General features: G+C 35.5%; 1 long non-coding RNA gene across 1 annotated transcript in view; it reads right to left on the bottom strand.

The window, feature by feature from the left end:
- Window positions 1-979: 979 nt before the first annotated feature.
- The window catches only part of LOC106970598 (uncharacterized), a 215,141-nt gene continuing 193,194 nt past the window's right edge, over window positions 980-22,926 (bottom strand). The window contains exon 6 of the long non-coding RNA XR_001429528.3: window positions 980-2,291. This is a non-coding gene — a long non-coding RNA (uncharacterized LOC106970598). The remainder of the gene's footprint in view (window positions 2,292-22,926) is intronic.

The raw sequence follows: 22,926 nt of genomic DNA, 5'->3' as shown, positions 1-22,926 counted from the left end.
TCTGTTATGCCAGTCTTCAAGTCATTTCCTGGGTTATTTACACTGATGTGGGTGTCATGTAGGTGTATTCATAGAAGGAGATAAGACTAGGATCCTCCTGCCTCACCTCTACTACATTTTTTTTTTTCAAAAACTCACTGCTTCCCCTTATCCTACCATTTCCTCCCATTGTCCACCACTTAAACACACAGGGGTGGCACATACCCCAATACACATACACACTCACTCACACACACACACACACACACACACACACACACACAAGCAACCAGTACAACACCTACTTGTGGTGCAAACACTTCTTTTGTGGGTGCACCACCTTAACCAACAGGAATCTAAAAGTAAGGCCAGATGCAATCACAGTCATCAGAAAGAGGCAGAGTGGGGGGGAGGTGGGAGAGACAGAGAAAAGTATCTTCTGGGATCAGGCCTTCTGCACCCCTTTACAGCAAGGCCCTAGAAGGTTCCAAGGTCTTTGGTTGGGTTGGGGATGGGGAATAGTTAAGGCTGATAACTGAAGGCATTTCAATTGATGGTGCTCCCCCAATCCCTCACTGTTGCTTTATTGCAATATGCTCTCTATAGAAGCTGTTTTCCTCTCCTACAATCTGCTTGGGCAACCTGTGATATCATCATAAATCATCTTTTTTTGTTTCTTTAAAATATCAGCAGATTTCTTAGGGTTTCTAAATAGCCAAGAGAGCCAAAACCATCTCCCAGTTTGTGCAGAGATGCCTATTTTCTTTCCCAAGATGTCTGACTTCACTTTTATACTTGTTCCATAGGAGTCCTCAGGAGGTTAAAGCTCAGATCGGACCTCTTTGAGAAATGTCCACAGTCCATACCAAAGTGCTCTGGAATTTCTCTGCAGTCCTAGCCTGTGTAGGACACTCGAGCTCCACTGATCATAGCCCGGCCACAGTGATGGGGTGGACCCCATCACGCAGAACACCAAGTGTAGGGCTTGGAGTACAATATGTTGCAAAAGATATTTTTAACATGCTGATAAATGGGAACTTCAGTTCTAATGCCTTTGAAAGAGCAAAGGTAAAAAAAGAGAGAGAGAGAGAGAGAGTTATTAATCTTCCAAAACTGAAATTATGAAATTCAAATGTTGGGTGTGTTTTCCATGTGTCATTAGGGACACCCTCTGGTGGAACAAAAGAACCTGTGGACATAATCAGTTTTGTCAGTTCTCACTCCTTATTCCAAAAGATCTAACATAATTTCCCCAGCCCCCAAAATATGTAGGTACAGAATCTGTCATTTTCCTTTAAATTTACAATTTGTTATCTGGCTTCTCAGTTCATAGTCGCAAAATAAATTGGAAATTTGTGGGGTGTGTGTGTGTGTGTGTGTGTGTGTGTGTGTGTGTAGGGTGGGGTGAAGGATGTGGAGGGAGTGCTGGGTAACAAAAGAGGCTATGGGGGTACAGTTTTATACAGAAAGAGGACCTAAAAACCATCTTCCCTCTTTTTTCTTCCATTTCAAATATCTGAACAATACAAGTCTGTTCTTGTTTAGAGATTAGTATCACATATCTCAGTGGTCTCTAAGTATGGTGCAATAATTAAGGTTTTTAGTGATATATCTGTGTCACCAATAAATGTTCAGTTTTCTTTCCCTACAACTCATTTATTCATTAGGAAGCTGAATTTCTTATATTACAAGCATTTCTATGTAGATAAGCGCATTGTGTGCCTTTAGCAAACTGAGGTATAATTTACATTCTGGAGCTCCTTACAGGTTTGGGCTAAGTCTGAAACCTCCTGTGAAAGTACAGTCTGGCTTCTTTCCCTAATCTGGGCCTGCTTCCCCTATTCTCTTCCCTCTTCCTTTTGTGGGTGCACTGCCTTAGTAAACCAGCTGTCTATAAATTGTCATGTCAGAGTCTGCTTCTGAGGAACCCAATGCAAAACACTTCCAGAGTGGGAAACGTGACATGGGGGGCCACTTTTAAATAGGGGTACAGCTTACTGGTCTACTTAAATGGGAAACCAGCATCCTGAGTGTAATAGATCTGATGGACTATTTTAACACATGAATTTACCAATAACACAAGCAAAAAGTCATTTAAAGGAATAATTAAGCACATGTTATACAGTGAAGTTTGTGAAGAATAACTAAACAACCTAAATATGGTGGCTTGTTCCAATTCTCTCTCCTATGTTTCTTGTCGTCTGCTTCTGTTCTCTTGTCCCAGAAAGCTCACCTTCATGATTTCATCGACAGGGTTCTGTGCCTCTGCATTTCAGTTGGGTATAGACAATGGGAAGCCTCATTAGGAGACCCTAGGAAGCAAGAAGATGAAGTTAGAGTATTTATTCCCTTGGTTACCTTCCTATGAAGTTTCTTTAGGTGTTAACTTCCGTTCTTGACCAAAATCACATTGATCTCAAGACTGCTGATCCTATCCAATGTTCTGTCCTTCTGACTCCTATTATGTATCTCTGATAGGCTACTGTGTCTGACTTTTGATAGAATCTGCTCCCTTTTTTCCCCTGTGGGTTAGGGATGGTAAAAGCTTCCTAACACCAGTCAGACATCACTACAGTATCCCTCTGGTTTCCCTAAAACTACATTTTTATAAACATTAAAATTGTAACTGTTACTCATATTGCCCATTTTGAGTGTGCCATCCTTTTCCTGTTACAATCTTAATAGAAGTATGCATCTAAATTTACAAATATTGTGTAATATGTTCATCATTTTTTAAAAAATTTAATGTTTATTTATTTTTGAGAGAGAGAGAGCACAAGCAGGGGAGGGGTAGAGAGAAGGAGACACAGCATCTGAGGCCGGCTCCAGGCTCTGAACTGTCAGCATAGCTGGCCCACGGAGTGCACCATCATGACCTAGGCTGAAGTCCGACACTTAACAGACTGAGCCATCCAGGCGCCCCAAATATGTTCATCATTTTGAATTACTTTCTCTTCTTTCTCTATAACTGGTCTCAAATCCTGTCTAAATGTATCTTCTTTTATCATTTTCAATTATATGTATATGTCCAGTCTCTATGTTTTTTCTTATACAATTTTAAAACAATCTCATACAGATTTGAACAACATGTAACAATATAATTTCTTCTGGTGTCAAGATTGTTTAATCTAATTATGGTCACATTTTTTTTAATTCAAATATTAAGGGTCGAGTTTTACTAAATTATATTTCTGGAGCCGTAACCAGCACTATTCCTTCTAGACGCTGTTTAATTTGAACAACACTGATCTTCAAGGATATGTACTCCCCTTCAGTGTGTTCTGTACGGTTGCTATGGTTGCCATTTTTTTTTTCCTGAGAATTACTTTTATCTATATTGCATCTCTAGGGCTATATCAGCTCCATTTAGAAAACTTTCTCATCTCTGCCCCAGAAATAGAAAAGTTTTTATAGTTTTATTTCTTTATGATATATAGAGAAAAAGCGTCCAATTTGTGTAAAATTTAAAAAACATCTTCCAAAAGGGAAAAATCCCTGAAATAAGAAGTGAGTAGATATAGCTGCTTAAAAACATTTAAAGTCCTCCTCATGTGAAGGTTAAAGACACATGTTCTTAGATCCATGAGGTCTTTTCAGGCAATCACAAATATGGTGTAGATCTTTATTTTTATTTTAGAGTTCTATTATGCATAATAAAAATTATATATTGCATTAAGTCATCTCTAATTACAAACCTAAACTACTACTTAGGTTGATTAATATATTCAAAATCTCATTATCTGGGAAAATTTTGACCTAGTTAATCAACACATATTTATTGAACACATAATATATGTGAAGCACTGGATTTAAAGTAGTAAAATAGAGAAACATCTACTCAGACTTAAAAGGAATTTTATGAAGCCCTGAATTTATTCATTCAATATTCATACATATATTTTATACAGGCACTAGTAAACAAAGAGATTCTTTGCAACTTCTATATCTTTTTCGATTTCAATGTATTATTATTTTCAATGAATCTACTTTATTGTATCGGTATTCCCCTTGATACAACATTCCTTGGGTGTGGCGTATTATATTTGGTTTGTGTCAGGGGCACCTGTCACAGTTCCTATCCCATACATATTTGGTTCAGTATTTTATCTCTTAGTGCTTGAGTAATTCTAATCTATCTCAGGGTAAGAATTGTGCTGCCGGTGTTCCTAACTCAAGCCAGAAAGGGAGAGACCTAAAGGAACATTTCTTAAACAAACACAGGAAAAAAAAAAGATAAATCCTAAACATTGCTTTGCTTTAAATTTTTAGGCTTTTTAGAGTCTTATAAATAAGAGAGAAAAATTTAAAAGTAACTAAATGCCTTTAGTATTCCTCCTATTTTTTCAAAAGTAGTAAGTAAATAAATAAAAGAATACATCTAAATTTTATTACTTTTGCATACACTTTACTTGCTTTCTGGAACTATATACTGAAGTTTGAAGTTTGAAGTTTTCAAACTTATTAGTTTGAAGTCTTCAGTTTATGCCACATTATCAACACACCTCATGTAAAACCTCTCAAATTATTTACTTAGTCATTTTTCAATTCATTTTTTTAATATTTACATTCCTAGCTTCATTTGCCTTCCTCCACAATGTAATTGCATATAACACTTATCAAAGAGATTGTGATCAGTAATGAGGAAAAAATCTTATAGTGCATTTTCTAAAGAATAAAATTAAATGAATAAAATAATTCAAGAAGGTTTATTGTGTACTTTTAAATAATTCCTAAGCAATTGTTTGAATTTTGAAATCTTTAGATTTTATGGAAAACAATATTATGGAATGAACAGAAAGGACAACAGAGATTTTAGGAAAAATAAGAAATTTAAGCTGAATTGTTAAAAGTAGACAAATTTTAGTAAAGTGTGAGGTTTGGGAGGTAGACTAGGAAAATGTGAGACAGTAAAATAGTTGAATAATATATATGGAAATTCTGAAATGTTGATCTGTGAAGTCAAGATAAGCTGAAACAAAACTCAATTTACATTATTTATTTATTTATTTTAATTTTCTTTTTAAAAAATTTTTAATATAAATTCAAATTAGTTAACATACAGTGTAGTCTTGGCTTCAGGAGTAAAACCCAGTGATTCATCTCTTACAAACTCAACCACTCCATTTAAAACAGACTAAACAAATATCTAATAACTTCTGACATTGGCAAAATAAATGGAATAAAATGTACACACTGAAATGTTTCTCTAAATTATTGAGGCCATTGTCATTTGTATTGATTATTTGGAGGCACACTGGGAAAAGGTGTGTGTTCATTAGTTTTTCTGAGTACATCCTAACAATAACTATTGGAATCTTCAACAATCTGTGTGCAAAATTGGGTGGTTTATCCATAAGAGATTACAATTCAGCCTTTGGTTACATAACACATACTCTATACATATCTATATTTACTTTATCTTTATACACATAGGTCCACATTTAACAGGATATGTCCATTTTGAATGAGGCAACCCCAGAGAATATGCTAACTGCTTCTATTCATTGTAACATGAGATTTAAACCATCTAAACAGACTTTTGCAAAGGAGGTACTTTTGACTGATGTAATCACTCGTATTTGACTACACACCTGAGATCTATAATTGAAAGAGTAATTGGGAAATTAAAGTGAAAATTTTATTTGGAGAGATTTATCAGTGTGTTGTGAGTCCAAACTCTACTCACCACATGCTCCACTCTCAAGAAGGAAGGACAGCGAATATTGTCTGCCCTTCCTTTTTTTCTCTCAAGCCTGGTAAGAGAGTCCCTTATAGAGGGAAATTTGTAAACCTTGTGTGGGGTGGAGAAAGGTGTACTGGATTAGGATCTTACAGTGCTTGGAGAAGCTCACTGAGGAGTCAGAAGAACTGAAGAGACGCTGAGTGAAGGAAAGCAAGAGGGAGCACAAGAAAGTGAGAATTAATGAGCTCATGAGAAAGGAAGAGAGAGAGAATTTCATTGAATTGAACTGTCCGTCAGGGGGCCACTTCACAATCCGTGGCCGATGAAGTTTCACACAGATCCACCTTCAGAAGATAGCTGTGCTTGGGCTTAATGTTCTGTGGTCAACCCATTAAAACTCTTAATATTGTCTTTGAATCTATGTTTTTAAGTGAAATCCTTAGGACAGTGGAGCATGCCCCAAAGATTTCGAGCTTCCCATGTGGCCCCATCTCCTAAACTTCCCCTAGATAGATTCTTTGTAGATTCTTCCTCTTAGGTTCTTCCTCTTAGTGCTAAGGACCCCACATGGATCTACTTCCTACCCCTGCCCAGCTTCCACTACCACCTTCTGCCTAGAGTGGCATCTGGGTCATATTGGCATAGGGACCCCTGTGTTCTCTCACTGTTGTCTTCCCCAAATGGAGATCTGGACACAGTCACAAAGGTGGTCAAGATTTTCTGCATATGTCCTGTGGCATCTTGGGATGGGGCATGCCATGGACATTCTGCTCTGGGCAGTCAGCACCACAGCACCTTCAGCTGGAGACTTGAAGGGGTGAGTTTCTCATACATCTTTGATCTAAAAACTTAGCATAACTTCGTGCTGAGATTGCAGTCACTTGGCGATTGCTTGTCTGCCATGGGTAAGTGTGATTGGCCCAGCTCCAAACAGGGTGCTGGCATCTATCTAGCAGTCTACAGAAGAAGGGACCCAGAAGCCAATTTACTGCTCATCAAGTTGTGGCTAAGAGCCCTGAGTACTAGTGAGAGTTTTCATGCAGCCTCTGAGTATCCCTATGTCTGAGGGAGCTTGACATTAAATAGCAAATAAAAAATTTATGACAGCTGGACTGAAAGACTGTGGAAGAAAGGATTTAAATAGTCGATAGATAGACAGGTATAGATTTGTCTATCTTTCTAGTTTTTTAGTTTTATGTTAGTACTGTTAAAAAGAAAAAGTGAAGGCTCAAGATGGAGTCACTCATGCTAGACCAAGTTATGAAACCAGGGCTTTTAATACCTAATTTAATTGCAATTTCAGCCTTCCCCAGAAAAGTCATCTTAAAAGTCAATCAGGAGTTTTCAGGTCAGCACCAATGAGGAAATCTGTCACATGGGCTCTTTCTATCCCCCAGAGGAACATGAGGTAATCCACCTAACAGGATCTGCTATTCTTCCTCTGAGGGAATGTGACCTTGCCTAAAACAATTCTTTATTTTCTTTTATTGTAACTTTCTTGCCCCACTCTACTTCCTTTTATAAAACCTTCCATTTTGTACAACTCCTTAGAGCTCCATTCTACTTGCTAGATAGGATACTGCTCAATTCATGAATTGCTTAATGAAGGTAATTAGTCTTAAAATTTATTTTGAATTTTATTTTTTAAGAGTACTTTTTCTCCTTCTTTTGGAACAAAGGTTACACATTTAAATTACACATTGTACTGGACCCCTGCTGGCTTATATCTCCATCAGTTGTAGAGGAAACGATGTATGAGTTTTGTTTATTTTCTTTTTTCTGTTCTCGCTGTTTCATTTGCTTGTTTGTGTTTTTCTTTTTTCTTTTCTTTCTTTTTGTTTTTGTTTTGCTATGGTTACCAAATATACATCACATAGCAGAGAATGAGACTACAGGCATTTTAGTCATTCCTATGAGGTTGCTTAGAGAGGGGATTCTCCATCACCCCTTAAAAAATATGATGGCCAAAATGCCAAAGTTCTTAGTGTTGAGAGAAGAAACGTTAGTGATCACCAGGAAGAAAAATTACACACGTCAGAGGAAGTCTAGCAAATATCCCCCGAGGGTGTTTCTAAAAAACTCATAAATAAGCTCCAAAAAAACAGCTTGCTTTTATTATCTGCCAGGCCAAGAATGTGTCAGTTTGGTGACTGCTAAGTCCAGAGGTAACAAAGCCTAATCGCACAAATGCCAGAAAAAGGGGACCTTTTTGCACCTTACGTCTCCTGCTTTACCATCTTTCAACTCAGGAGTCACCAGCAGCAGGCTAGTTAATGAGGAAAGGGAAATAGGAGAACTACACAGGTAAAGAGAGATGAAGCCGCACAGTGACTTTTTCTTCCAAAAGACTTGGCACCAGACTTGAGCTAGACCAGGCGAGAAGATTTCACTTGAAGCTTGGAAATTGGTCATTACCATGGACTTGGTGTATTGATTACATGGAAAATTCTTGTGACTGAAAATGATGACAGGACTTATTACTGAAAGGAGTTGAACGCATCGTTAGATTTGGCCTAGACTTGATCACAGTACCAAGTATCCGAGAGCAAGTTCATAGTGACAATTGAGGAAAGGTGAGGTAGCAAATGTGATTATTTGTTTAACGCACTGTGACATACGTCTATGGACTTATCAATTAGCTGTTGTATACCACATCGAAAGCTCTATTCAAGTAGTGTATGTTTGGGTAAATAATGGATATTAATTTAGTTTCTGCACTTAAATTATTTCTAATACTGATAAGATTATTTATAACTGAACCTTAATAGCACATACACATAATTTGCCATCTTTGAATTCATCAATATAAACATAGTTTTTATAACTTATTTGCAAAATATGCTAAACAATAAATTGCTATTTCTTAAAGTTCTGAAACATTTGGTAACCATAAATATTACACATTAATTTATAACTTCCATTTATCTGTATAAAATAATCCACTCGTCATTTATCCACAGTGACTTAAATTTCTCAGGCTGTCTCAACTAATATCTATCCCAGGAGAACTAACTCTAAGGAGATGCAAAAAAGAAAGCATTTATTTTTTCCTATTCTCAGGAAGTTTAGTCCCCATTTAAGGAATTTCCAAAATGTACCTGGCAGCTAATCCCATTGCTGACATTGACACTTTTCCACATGTTTCTCAGACTCTGTAAATATTTCTCTGAATGGGATTTTAGAAATCATTATTCCATCTGAATAAATAACACCCCAAGGCTGTTCAAATATCTAAATATTTTGGGCAAAAACATTTGCAGTAAAACTATATATACACACTCTGTATGCTGATCTGCTATGGGTTTGAGGTTATGTTGTTCTTAATGTATAAATAAATTAAATAAATAAATAAATAAATAAATAAATATTAAAATGATGGTTATATATTTCATAAAATAAAAGGAACTGGCAGAATATTTCCTGAAAAGTAGAATACTCATTCAGAAGGCATCGTCTCTTCAAGTAGCACACACTGGAGTGGTTATGATAGACATTAATGTTTTAAGTAACATTTAGTAGAATAAGTACTATATTCAGGTGTGCAAAATCTTTGGAAATGTACAAAATTAAGAAAGCATTATGTTCACTAGAAGATATTTGATCAAGACCTTAAAGGGTAAAGATTCCTTAATTAGGATAGAAGAGAAGGACATTGTAAAATATAAGCATGTAAATAAATAAGCCAATGTATAATAAAAATAAATAAACAATCAAATGAGCATCTTGACTTTAGGGAAATTTTGATAACATCAAATGTGTGCATAATGTTTGAGTGTGGGGAAGATACAGAACAGAAATCAAGTTCAGCAACAGACTATCATAGACTTTGTAACAGTTTTCTGCTTTATCATATGAGACAATCAGCTAAAATTTTTTTCCAGCAGATAATTGAAAACATTAGGAAAAAGTGACTGCAGAGATAAAGGAGTGGAAAAAAATTCAGTTAGCTGAATATTGGTAAAGCCTACAAGAAAAGCCACAGTGAAATTATGATATTATGGTTAAGAAGGGATAGATTTGGGAGATATTTGGTGGCATTGACAGGATTTAAAAACTACAGAGATATGTAAATTGGAGGAGAGTGATGGAGAAAGTTATGATCATGAACAAGATTCCAAATTCTTGTTGACAACTCAGACAATTGAATTAAATAATAAAGAGAAATCCCCAATTCTCACATTATTTAAGATATCCTTAATCTCCTCAAAACTCAGATTTATTTATCATCACCCATTCTCATATTTTCGTCTTTAAAAAAATTTTTTTAACATTTATTCTTTTTTGAGAGAAAGAGAGAGACAAAGCATGAGCAGGGAAGGGGCAGAGAGAGGGAGACACAGAATCCAAAGCAGGCTCCAGACTCTGAGCTGTCAGCACAGAGCCTGATACAGGGCTCGAACCCACAAACTGAGAGATCATGACCTGAGTAGAAATCAGTCCCTCAACCGACTGAGCCCCCCAAGCACCCCTCTCATATTTTCTTCTATTTCAGTTTGTCAGTTGGTTGAAAGGAACATTCTCAGCACCCACCACCAGTTCACAAACCTCTTTCTTTTAGGATTCTCCTTAGCCTCACTTACTATTCAGGAAGAGGCACGCATTGATTCTATCTATCTCTAATCCCTCTACCTACATTTTTGGGTCATTTCTCAGCTTATCTTTCAATTTAATGATTATCTGCTTACTTCTAGATAATTAGTCTCTCTCTTTCTATATATGCCACATTATCATTTAAACATGTTCATCTCTCTCCCCTTTCAAGGCTTCAGAGAGATCCTATTTAGTTTTTGCCTTACCTCGCTATTTCACTTCATAGCCACATTTTTCAACAAGTTGTCTATAATGGTTATCTAAACATTTTTATGAAATCGTTATTTTTCATCTTCTAAAATCTGGTTTCTACTCCCAGAACTAGATTCTAATCCCCACATTACAAAATCCAAAGGATGCATTTTAGTGTGAGGCATTAAACCATTTATGCATATTGCTGTATAGCCTGTCCAATTAATATATATATATATATACATATATATATATATATACATATATATATATATATATGTATATATATATATATATATATATTGGCCTAATGACACCAGATATTTTTCTTGAAACCTTGAAGGAAATATTAGTTGGACCTGATATCTGTTCACTAGAGTCATTCCTTAAATTTTAGTACTTATTAGTTCAAGCCAATTTTTCTTTCTTTCTTGCTCTATCATTAGATGATGGTGCATGACTTTGCTTTTGAGCCAAAACTGGGCTGGATATTTGTGTTCAGCACATAGTGTTTTAAATAAAGCATTCATTACTTTTTTGGAGAAGATATTTAACTCTCCAGCATGGATTCTCCACTCCTCTTAAAGGAATATCCCCTAATGTGTAGTGATGACAGAATTCAGTGACCTTCTTACCATATAGGAAAGCAAAGTGAGTAAACCTACTTTGTACCTGCTTATTACTGACACAGAGATGTTTGCCCTTGGATTGGCCAATCAGACATTCCCTTTTGGAGCTTTAAATCTAGAGTTAGAAAAGTAGAAATGGAACTGAGCTAATGTTCAGTGGTTATTATGTTGGAGATGTTTTAGACAGATTGCTCATGATGCCAAGCTCACTAAAACTCCTTGATTCCTGTCTGCTTTGTAAGCCTGAAACACTCTGTAATATCTCACCAGTTATGTGAAGATAAATATCATGAAAATGCACCTATTGTGGCACATGGATGGCTCAGTCAGTTAGGCGGCTGACTCTGGATTGTGGCTCAGATCATGATCTCATGGACACGGGATCGAGCCCCACATTGAGCTAGCTCTGTGCTGGGTCTATAGCCTGCTTGCTATGCTCTCTCTCCCTCTTTCTCTCTGCCCCTCCCCGACTCATGCTCATGGGCGCACTCTCTCTTCCTCCCAAAGTAAATAAATAAAAAAATGCACCTTTTTACTTATGACATTCAGAGACCATTTCTTTGCTTGCTACAAGAATTACCATAATATGCAAAGAACAGTGTATTCAAAATGTAGACATTTGGCTTCCATTCCAAATTAGATGATCTAATGATTCCCTAGTGTTGAAGGCCAGCTGGCTCCATGAAGTGAAGCATGTGGTCTCCAGGTCAAAACCTTCTCTACTACTCTTAGATTTGGAAAGCTTTACTTGTTTTTGTTATCCAAACAACCAGGGTAGTATTTGGCTTTGTGAACTGCAATTTATACTTTTCCCCAAGACATCTCATTCATTCTCACTTCTTTGGCTGCCATGTGTGTGTTAGAACTCCAAAATCTAATATACTGTACACAGAACATATTTTTGAGCTTCAGATCTATTTTTACAATTGCCTTTTAGATATCACTTTCAGGGGCTAATATTAAAAATAATAAAAACTGAGATCATCACTCACCCAAAAATATCCCTGCTATTCTTTCTATCTTCACTTGCTGGTTAAAAGTGAACATATACAAAGGTAGAAATCTGGAATGTATCACTGACTTCTTCCTCAATTTTATGCCTAATTAATGATGACAATCTCTCAATTCCATATACAAATTCTCTCACATATATTTATTCTCCCTCCTGACTCAAGCCAGAATCATTTCTTGTGTGAATATTGCATTTTAACTTCCCATGGAAGCTTGATTTCCAGAAATATGTGTTCTGCATTGCACTTAGAGCATTCTTTGAAAATAATGGAAATCTAACTAATACCCCATTACATAACCCCTCTTTTTTAAATTATATCTAAAATTCTTAACATTGCTCAGAGATCCTTATCTCATCTGCCTCATCCTGTCACACCATTTTTAATTTTATACACCCAGATATAATATATTCATACAGTTGGATATTTGTGTACAGAACTCCAACAAATGGTTATAATCTTTATTTCTAAATCACTTGGGACTGAAGAAGTAAATTCAATTTGATTGTAGCATACAGGGTACTATTTCAGGTAAAGGAAAAGAGGCTAGTATTTGACCTCAAACTATAGTAAATAGGCACTTAAGAGTATAGGCATACATATTTGAACAGTCAAAAGCTAAAGAGTTTCCAAAGTATTCACTAATCTGAAGAAGTTTAGGAGAGAGAGAATATTGATATAAATCAGTGGGATATTAACTGAGCTAAGATTATGAGCCTTGCAGTGTATAGTACTTGCCTAGGTCCCTGGCATCAAGGAGCCTAAAACGTTAGAGCAGATATGACCAATTACTTAAAAATCCCCAAAGTGTGATGAAGGGTATATGATTTGGAAAAGACAGGTGGCCAAGCATATATCACTTTATTTTTGCCATATAAATTTTGAATATCCACCTATCCAACAGTTTTGGGTATCTTTTCCAAAAGTGTGACTAGAACGAGGGTTTGTAAGGTGATTTTTAGATGCTAAATAGCTATGTGCCACCCTAATGACCCCCTTCCATGAACAGTGCCCCCTTCCCCTCCCCCCGTCTCTTGCAAGGACTGAGAGAGGCAGGGGATATAAAGACCTGAGATCAAAAAAAGTAATAAAGGATGAAAATATTCCAGATCTTTTTAAGTCATGCTAAGACTTTGGATTTTACCCTGAGTGATATGAGAAACCATTGTGGTTTATTGCAGAATATTGTCATGCTCTAGATTATAAATTTGAAAGAATATTATGGCAGCTATTAATAGTAAGTTGTGGGAACCATGGGGAAGTGATAAGGAAGATCTAAGGAGACTGGTGAAAAGGCTGTTCAGATACCTAAGTGAAGGTGATGGTGGCTCTTATGGGGGGTAGCAGTGGATAGAATGAGAAAAATGTGGATTCTGGACATACATACTTTTTCCTTTAGAATAATATATTTTTTAACTTTTTATTTTCTATGCTTCCTAAAAACAAGGACATTTCCTTTAACCAGAGTTGAATAATCAAAGTCATGAAATTCACTTTGATACTGTACTATTTTTATATCTGTATATATTTTGGAGGTGGAACCAACAAGACTTCTTGCCTTTTAAAGCTGTTTATAAGTAAAAGAGAGGAGTCAGGGATGACTGTAGTGTATTTGCTCTAAACAGATGGAAAGATAGAGTTGACCTGAATGAAAATGGGAAACCTATGGGTGGAGCAGGTTTTGGGTGTGAAGAAAATCAGAAGTACATTGTTGAACATAGAAATTTTAAGAAGTGTTTTAGCATCCCAGTCAGAGATATCAAGTAGGCAGTTTGATATATAAGCCTGTCTGAGACAGGTCTGGAAAGTTGTTTCTGGAAAGGAATTCAGATTAGTCCTTCTGCCTAAGGGAAAAGTGAGATAATGGTGAACAAAGATGTAAAGTGACTTAATAATGGGAGATAAAGGTAATTGATTAGTTTCATGACAGGTGATCTCTATTTTGCCAATGAAATAGTTACAAAATAAATTTTTAGAGTAGGTTTGGTGTAAAAGAAGAATGCTAACTATTTGGAATATCTTATAAATGGAGACAGGAAAAATCACAAGTGTGGACACCTTTAATTTTTCAGAAATTCATTAGAAAGAAGAGAGTGGATGGGACGCCCAGGTGGCTCAGTGGGTTGAGCGTCCTACCTCAGCTCAGGTCATGATCTCACGGCTTGTGAGTTCGAGCCCCGCATCAGCCTGCTTCAGATTCTTCTCCTCCTACCCCACTCACTCTGTCTCTTTCTCTCTCAAAAATAAATAGAAACATTAAAAATCAAAAGAAAAAAGAGAGAGAGTGGAGGGTAAGGGTAGACAGTCAGAACAGAAGATCCTGGTCAAAGTGATGTACCAATATATACAGGTTGGGTAGAAAAGAAAGGGAAGGATGGAGGAAAATAGAAACATGACAGAAAGAAAGGGAAAAACCAGTTAAGGAACTGGAAGAATACAGTAATATATGAGAATAGAAATAGTGAAACGGAGATATGCAGGGATATCCAAGGGATATATTCGGAGAAGTATGGAGCCCTACATTCCAGTAGTAGAACAGTTCAGATTGACAACATTGTCCACATGGGAGAATCAGTTGTGGAAATGGGAGATGAAGTTTGGTGAATTGGAAGATGCTCATTTCAGGAAATAGATTTAAGAATACTTAGCAGGGCAATACTCAAAAATGAGTAAGCCAATAAGGGGCACAGTTTAGCTTCTGCATGACTAATTTATTTAAAATTTTGTCCTTGATGGAAAAGGGCCTAAAATCATATAACATCTAGTTTCTCATTTTTTTCCCTTTTGCTACACCTTTCAGAATATTCTCCCTTATATCTGAAGTGATTTTTCCTCCCTACGCTATTGAAAAATCTTCAGTTTCTATTTATTTTCTTCATCTCCAAGTGAAATTTATTTGTATTCTTTATATCCACTGTGAGTCAATAAATAGAATCAAGTTTCAAGGTACTGTCATCTCACCTAGCAAGTATCTCTTTCAGTAAGACTATAAAAGTGCCTGCCTCTTATCTTTACAAATTTGCATGCATTACATTTACATGATAAGCTGTGGTTCTCTGATAAGTCAACAACCCTCAAAAATTTCCAAATCTTATCAAGGCTCCTTCAGTTATTGAGTCTCCTAACTCTTAAGGAGAAAAGAAAAAATAAATAAAAAAATAAAAAACAAAAAACAAAGCAAAGATCTCCTGTTACACTACCAGCTTTACATATCATTGAAAGGATTTCTAATCTGGGTATTTTACAGAGAAATTGAGTTTTTTAAATCATGCTTTCTTCCCTCTGTAATCTTAGACTGGTATCTTCATCTGCCATGAGTAAAAGTGCTATTATTTGCTAGAACATCATTAACGTCCAGCAGGAGTATAACAAATTACACCTTTCTCTGCAGTTTTACTCTAGCACTATTTTTGTTGTTAAAATGTGTAAAACTGGGCTTCCACTTGGCACAAGAGCACAGAGATATTTTATAACTGTCAAGGTTACTAATACATTTGCAGTTGGGGTTACCATATTATTTTTGGTCTGCTTATAGAACAGGCCAACAAAAGAATCCCCAGTAGAATGTGGGGCAAAATAAGAATATGTGTAGAAATAAGGCATGGCCCATTTGTGAATATAGTTAGTGAGAACAGTGCAGTTTAGCCATTTGCCAACATGAGAGTGCTGGAATCCAGCATTGTTAAATTATTCAATTGAAATATTCATAGTAGAGATAAGCAAGGTGAGGTGGGTCATAAGATATTTTTTTATGTCCTTGCTGGTTTCTTACAAGTTTTTTTTTGTTTTTTTAAGGACAAAACTATTGCAGGTAATGAGGGTATACACAAACAATTTATTACATTTTTAATTTCTCCATAGGTCATAAGAAGTAGAAATTGTGAAATATACCAGGCACAATACCTGAGTTACAACAATTCATTTTGGTAATATTTAATTATTTACCAGCACTCATCTCCACTCCCTCTTTAATGTGTTAGATTATAGAAATTTTGTGGGAAACCTAATAAATGTCAACTTTTCTTTTATTGTATTTCAAATTGCTTTCAGATAAATTGCTTCCTTTTATCCTCAGAATAACTATGAGCTAATTAATATTCACCTGCTTTCATTCTCTCTCTAACCCCTTACATGTGGTCCATATGGTTAATCACCAATTCTTATCACTTAATTCAATAATAAGACAACCTGATCTTATTTTTATTCAGAAAATACCCCAACAGCTTCACTTAATTTTGGAAGCATGAAATCTGGCTGAGGGAGCTTTAGTGCTTCCTGGGAAACCCAATGTATCATGCAAATCTGAACCATGGATGTAATATGAAACATATCAAATTTAGATAAAAAGGTATCTGGCCTTCCTAGAAAAGCTTCTAACTGAGATAAGCAGTCTCAGTACTTTAGTATAGCATTTATTATATTATTTTGTAACTGCTTATTTACTTTTCTATCATAAAAATTGCTACTGATTTCTAAAAGGCAGAAAATATGTCATTTAATTCTACATTCTGCCTTGCAAAATTTATGGCACTTTTCTGATGCACAATAAATTTTTGTGTATGCATGATTGGAGCTCTCTCCTCTTCACCCCATGTCTACCAGATATTTTTTTTAATGTCTGGAGAACCATCATGGGAATTTTGGGATCTTGAGACTTGTAAGGACAATTAAGAGCCTGGAAAGAAGGTAATGGATTATCATGCTTTAGCACTAGGAAACACTTGCAAAGCTTCATTAATTCTTCCATCTTTTCTCTACTTCACAACACCATAATTGCCCTGCTTAAGGAATGGTGCCTTCATTAACAAAGACTATACCATATTCACATGCTTTAGGTGGCAGACATAATGTTCTGAACTGTGCTTATTACTCAAACTTGCTTCCTATGTCTCACATGTCAAATGTGCTAAGATCCTCTATTGTTCAAACTCTTCCTTGCTCATACTAATTTATATCTATGTTTATTTTGAATATTTCATATTTTATATTTGGATCATATTCTGTGACTCTTGCACAGAGCCCAATTCTTCCTGTTTAGAACATTACACTCCACTTAGTACAAGCCTGAGATTCATTTTTTTTTTCAACTTTTACAATGATATGTTATAAGCATATTTCATCCGTAGATTTTCTCAGTGTTTTAACTTGTATTCCTGATGACTTGTGACTTGCAGTGTAGAGGTCTATTAAAGGGTCTGTGCATGATTTAGTAAGCAGGATATTTTTCATTTGCAAAATTGCTTGATTCATTTTAAATATATGTTACATTTATAGAAAACATCATGTCATCAAAGGATATTCTGTCAAATATCTTTTAGAAATCACACTGTCACCACTAGCACTGCCGATTTTTGATATTATTTATATTATTAAAGAATAACAAAGTAAAAATACAAAAACATGACTTTATTTTTAAAAATGTAAGGACTGTAGAAGGGTGCCTGAGTGACTCAGTCGGCTAAGTGTCCCAACCTCAGCTCAGGTCATGATCTCAGTTCAAGCCCACGTCGGTCTCTGTGCTGACAGCTCAGATCCTGGAGCCTGCTTGGACTCTGAGTCTCCCTCTCTCTCTGCTCTTCCCCCATTCGTGCTCTATCTCTGTCTCTGTCTCTGTCTCTCTCTCTCTCAAAAATAAATAAACATTAAAATTTTTTTTTTAAATGTAGGGACTGTGGAGATGGTAGATAGATCACTAGTTAAAAGCTATTTAGGCTGAGAAAGACTAATAGGTAAAGGACAGGATTGTTTAAGGTGGTTAAAATATTCTATATGCTACAGTATTGTGGATAAATGACCTTATACATTTAGACCCATACTATACAAAATGAACCTTATTATATGCAGATTTAAAAATTTATTTAGGAGGCTGGAAGATACCAGAATGGAGCATCCAATATGACAAAGCAATCTAGCTATATTACAAATATATGAAACAACATCACTGCATGGGGTAGTGATGGAAAAGATGTTGACCTAAGTAGCTTTGGGAATAAGTGGATTCTGTAAGAATAAAGTCAAAAGGTACTGAACATAAAAAAACCCTACTTTAGTGAATAAAATTTTCTATGGGATTTTGGTTAAAAACTCTGAAACATACACATGCACTATATGTGTATACTAGAACTGAACAATTAAGTAGATGGATGGCAGAGGGTGGGAGCTTGGACATATGGCTGATTATAGGACTGGGGCGGGAAACATATAATATGAACCTGAAGCATCTTGTCATGCCAGGAAGCAGGGATGTGCTCAACAATAGCAATACATAATGATGAGTTTATGTCAAAGGGATAGAAGTGTTAACTGAAAAAAAGTACCAATTGACAAAGCTAGGAAAACATGAGCAAACAAATTAAATTCAGAATATTAAATTATACCAAGAGTATATAGTAAGTATTCATGCATCTATACTTACATAAATAAGTGAGGAAAAAAAATACATGGGGCAGAATATAGAAGTCATTCGTGAAGAATTCCAACCAATTTTTGAAGATATGTTATCTTCAAGGAGGTGATACATAACTCCTCTCTACTTAAGTGTGGGCTACACTGAGGGACTTTCTTCCAAAGAGCATCCTATGAAATAGGAAACAAAAAGCACAACTTCACAGTAAAGAAACCTAGGTGACCAAGGTTAACATCCAACAGTGATATGTGGACAGGTTGTACTCTTGATATGATAGTGATACTTGATCTCTGACCCATAACCTACATATAATCTTAAGAAAAATACCAGACAAATCCCAACTGAAGAATACTCTACAAGATATATGACTTTTGAAGTTGTATTTTTCTTGACAGACTGCATTGACACATGAGCTTTTGATCCAATTTAAAAATCTCTTCTTTCATTAGGTTTTATACTGCTGTGTTATCTTCCTCTAGAGAGAAGTTATGGGCCGTTCTTTGATGGTTTTCCCCTAAATAGTAGTTTAGATTTAGATATGATTGCTTGTATTCAGAATCATCTGCCACCCACATTTTACTTCATGTTTAAAACTCAGTTTTTCATCTTACATATTTCTTCATTCTTCCTCACATTCACAGACTTGCTCCTCTTGTTTTTCTATTTCACTATTCTTCTGTTTATTAATTAATGCAAAATTTTTTTATTGAAAACTCTGTATGCCAGAAGCTTTTCTGTGCAATAAGGAGATAAAAATTAACAAAGAAAACTGATTTTTTGCCATTTGGATTTTATTTCCAATAAGGTCTGGTGGAGATACAATAACAAGAAAATTAGATTTTGCTATGATTTCAATGACAATAAATGTGATAATTTAAGAATGAGTTAAGGATGTCTGCTTGTCATTCTCTTTCTCCCTCTCCTCTGCCTGTCTCCCACTCTCTCTCTCTCATAATAAATAAATAAACATTAAAAAGGAGAATGAGTTAAAAGTTTGGGATATGAATTGGCTTTAATTTAATTTAAAATAAATTATAATTATGCAAAAACTTCAGGCATGTGTGCTCCACATGAGATGTTAACCTTCTCCACTTCCGGCTTTACATGTGTCAAAATGTCTGATTTAGTTCAAGAAGACGTTCAATACAGGGGAAATAAAAAACCACAAGAGCACAAAATGAGAGCTACATGACGCATCTGAATAAAGGTGCTATCAGTTTACATATGTGATATTGACACACCTTTTTGACCAATTTCACATTTTCAACCCTTATACCATATAATGGCCACTAATTGCAATTTGTTGCCTAGGTAAATATGTAAATCAATGAATGATAGTCAAAAGAATGAAGAAGAAGCTTCCAATGATATATTAAATCTAATTATTTATAATAAATAAGTGAAAGAGAATCTCAAAGCTAAAATGTATGTACAAATACCAAGTGAAGCTAGGAGAGTTTAGTATGCAGAATGAGTGCAATCAATTTTTACACACTTTTCAGTGGTAGGTTTTAAGTTTCCTATAAACCACTATGGTGATTGGAAAATGACGTAGTAAATAATATTTCTGTTATGAAATCTAGGAACATGTGCCTCTCATAAGTTGTCATAAAATTTCCAATGTTTATTTTAGTTTACCCCATCTTTACAAAGTGTTTCTTATAATGCCCTTTAGATAATGGTGCATAAAATGCTACCAATTATTAGCTCAGAATGTATACTCCTGAATTTTCACAACATAGGATTTTATTTTCCCATTTTGAATTGGCATTTCCACCCAAACTTAAGGGAAATGAGTTGGATTGGTCAATCATTGAAGTTAGGACCTCACACTGAAGACCAGTAAATCCTGATCTTTGAAACACAAAAGCTTTTTAGTAGAAGGATGGCATCAATACCCCATGGACCTTTGAAAATTATATATGGAAGCTAATATGAATAAATGATTTATTTGATGTTAGAGTTTCTTATTTTTCCCAACAAAGAAATAAAATAAAATATAATATATCCTGGATGTAAAGAAGATGATGGCCCTGTTTAAAGCTTAAAGAATAAAACAGTGGTAGAAGACAGAGCAAGAACAGGACAACAAACATCCTGTTAGGGTAGATTCATATTTTCCCTTAAGTAACTTTTCACAATTTATTAGCTGTTAAAAGCTGTTCTGTGATTCCTGAGCAGAGTGAGTTGCAAACGAAAGAACCCATTTGTAAATGTCTAACCCTTTTGTCTTTCCATGTTTCATTTTATCATCTTTACTCAAGAAACTGGCACAGTAGTCCTCAGATCCACTCTTTTGTCTGCAATAAGTGTATGTGAACCACAAAAATAGAGTTAAAATGAATATTTAAAAAATTCAGGATTGAGTATTGCACAAAATCCTCTTTCATTTTTTTTTAATAATTATTAGTAAAAATGTCGCACAAACATAAAATATTTAACCAAACATGTTAGTTTTTCAGAATAGACCATACTTCAGTAACCTATCTCAACATCAGTAAAGGCTTTTTAGGAAAATATATATGATGCAATGTTTATCACATCCCTTTACCTTTACTAATTAAGAAGTATATCATTTATAATGCTTAGCATGAATAATTGACTCACCATTTCCAATTGTATTGATGAAATAGGCATTTGGGAGGAGAATACTGGAATTCCCTTTTTTCTCCATCCTAAACAATATATGTTTATTTGATAACCAAGTTTGTCATCTGATTAATTTTGTTCACTTACTTGCTAAAATTGAAATTTAAATAAATGAAATTAGAAGTTTTTTGATATTAAGTATGTTGAACTGAATATTATTACGATTATAGACAAGATTCATTTAAGAGTAGTATTCTGAATCATCTTAATAAAAAGGGTAACACATACAAGGACAGTGTGACAAATATTTTTTCAAAGTTGAAATTTAAATTCTATAGTAGAGCTGAAAAATGAGATATTATTTCAAGCTAAGACACTCTAAGTGTGCCCTGTTTAGGACTTAGAATCCGAGCTGCATCATAAAGATATGGTTTATTGGTTCACATTTCATTGCATATAACAGAAATCAATAATTGAAGTGGGCAAGGATATATGTGAACATTAGGAGACTTACAAATTGGAATAGTTTTGGAATAGCTGGAAATATGGGCTCTAGGCTTAAACTTTTAAGACCTATTCTGAATTATCTGAAGTTACCACCTGATTTTCTAAGGAGTTATTGCTTTGTTCCAAAATGATCTGGGTCTACTTTATGTTTCTCCTATTAGTGTCTGCTGTAGAATACATGGAGCCTACTTATCTGCAATAGATACTTTAGGTACAGTTAGATCTGGATCGAAATGAAAAATCTGTTTCCACTGCATTCTAGAACAGATGAAGAACGTTTCCTTCCTGTGGACCTCTTTTTGTTGAGAGTATTAGTGGTCATTGTATGAATGAAGAGCAGTATACTCAAATGTGGTGCATGTTGTCTCTAAAATCCCCAAGAGACTCAGTCTTGTGCCATTTTTTAATTAGTTCAGGTCTCCAGGCAAAGCTGTTATTCACCTTGAAGAAGCTATACTAACATGCTCCTAACCTTGCAATACAGACATCTCAGGAGCCTGGGGACATCTTCAAATTTTCATGAGAGATGTGGGCCAAGGTAATGAAGGTCCATGAATACTAATTATGAGCAGAAAGGGAATGTTGAGTTCCGAGCAAAAAATTGTTGTAACTTAAAAAAAATTTTTAAAGATTTGTTTATTTTTGAGAGACAGACCGAGACAGAGCAGCTCATTAGCAAGGGAGGAACAGAGAGAGAGGGAGACACAGAACCCAAAGCAGGCCCCAGGCTCTGAGCTGTCAGCACAGAGCCCGATGCAGGGCTCGAACCCACGAACTGTGAGATGATTACTGAGATGAAGTCGGCGCTTAACTAAGCCATCCAGGCAACCCTCAAAAATTGGTACAACTTTGAAGGGACTCTGCTGTGCTTGTCAGGGGAATGCAAAGCACTTCTGCTTTTTTCAGGTTTTTGTTTTTGTTTTTGTTTTTGTTTTTGCATTTACAAAATCCTTGGTTATTTACAGATACCAGGGATGTGTTGATTTATCTCTTTATCCCATCAAATAGTCTATATCTGAAACATCAGTTGCAATTGGAATCATGGCCCCATTCAGTTTACAATAATTCACTGTAATCCTTTAAGATGCATCTGTCTTTGGGAAAATCACAAAAGGATAATTGAGAAAGTAAAAGAAATCTCTTACTTTGGCTTCTTTCAAATATGTAAGGTGCTAATAAACACTACTATTTCTATAGGTCTTTACTGTACTGTTCGATAGTGAAGTGCCACCCCCAAATTTTCCGCCTTGGTTTTTCTCTTCCTTTTTTTAAAGTAGGCTTCATGCCCAGGGCGGAGTCTAATGCTGGGCTTGAACTGACTGAGCCACGCAAGTGCCCCTC

Source organism: Acinonyx jubatus, chromosome A1, assembly GCF_027475565.1.
Source record: "Acinonyx jubatus isolate Ajub_Pintada_27869175 chromosome A1, VMU_Ajub_asm_v1.0, whole genome shotgun sequence".
In the NCBI taxonomy this organism is placed as follows: Eukaryota; Metazoa; Chordata; class Mammalia; order Carnivora; family Felidae; genus Acinonyx; species Acinonyx jubatus.
This window is presented reverse-complemented; position numbering and strand designations above follow the sequence as displayed.